Source organism: Schistocerca gregaria, chromosome 4 (assembly GCF_023897955.1).
Source record: "Schistocerca gregaria isolate iqSchGreg1 chromosome 4, iqSchGreg1.2, whole genome shotgun sequence".
Classification (NCBI taxonomy): Eukaryota; Metazoa; Arthropoda; class Insecta; order Orthoptera; family Acrididae; genus Schistocerca; species Schistocerca gregaria.
In genome coordinates this window covers 304,201,848-304,202,731 of record NC_064923.1, presented here as the reverse complement: position 1 = coordinate 304,202,731, position 884 = coordinate 304,201,848, and positions in this window count along the sequence as shown.

Below are 884 nucleotides of genomic sequence, written 5' to 3'. Positions count from 1 at the left end.
GCTTTCACCCAAATCATTTCACATTTCGGATCTCCGTCAATTTCCTTCGATACTATTGCACTTCTTATCGCTATAAACACGCCTCTCCCTTCACTGTCCAGCCTGTCCCTGCGGTATACATTACAATCTGAGTTTAGGATTTCATTATTGTTTACGTCTGGTTTCAGCCAAATTTCTGTCCCTAGTACTATATGGGCGTTGTGACCGTTTATTAATGAGAGCAGTTCTGGGACCTTTATATAGATGCTCCTGCAGTTTATTATTAGCACATTAATATTGTTATTCACTGTTGCATTTTGACTACTCCTACCTTGCCGCGTCTCAGGAGGCGTCTTGTCGGGTCTAGGGAGGGAATTCTCTAACCTAAAAAACCCCCATGTGCACTCCACACGTACTCCGCTACCCTTGTACCCGCAACCGGCGTGTAGTGCACGCCTGACCTATTCAGGGGACCCTACATTTCTCCACCCAATAGCGGAGGTCGAGAAATTTGCACCCCAGCTCTCCGCAGAATCGTCTGAGCCTCTGGTTTAAGCCTTCCACTCGGCTCCAAACCAGTGGACCGCGATCGGTTCTGGGAACGATACTACAAATAGTTAGCTATGATTCCATCCCGCGAGCGAGGCTTTCCGCCTTCACCAATTCCGCCAACCGCCTGTACGAACTAAGGATGACCTCTGAACCCAGACGGCAGGAGTCATTGGTGCCGACATAAGCAACAATTTGCAGTCGGGTGCACCCAGTGCTCTCTATCGCCGCCGGTAGGGCCTCCTCCACATCTCGGATGAGACCCCCCGGCAAGCAGACAGAGTGAACACTGGCCTTCTTCCCCGACCTTTCCTCTATTTCCCTAAGGGGCTCAATCACCCGCCTAACGTTGGAGC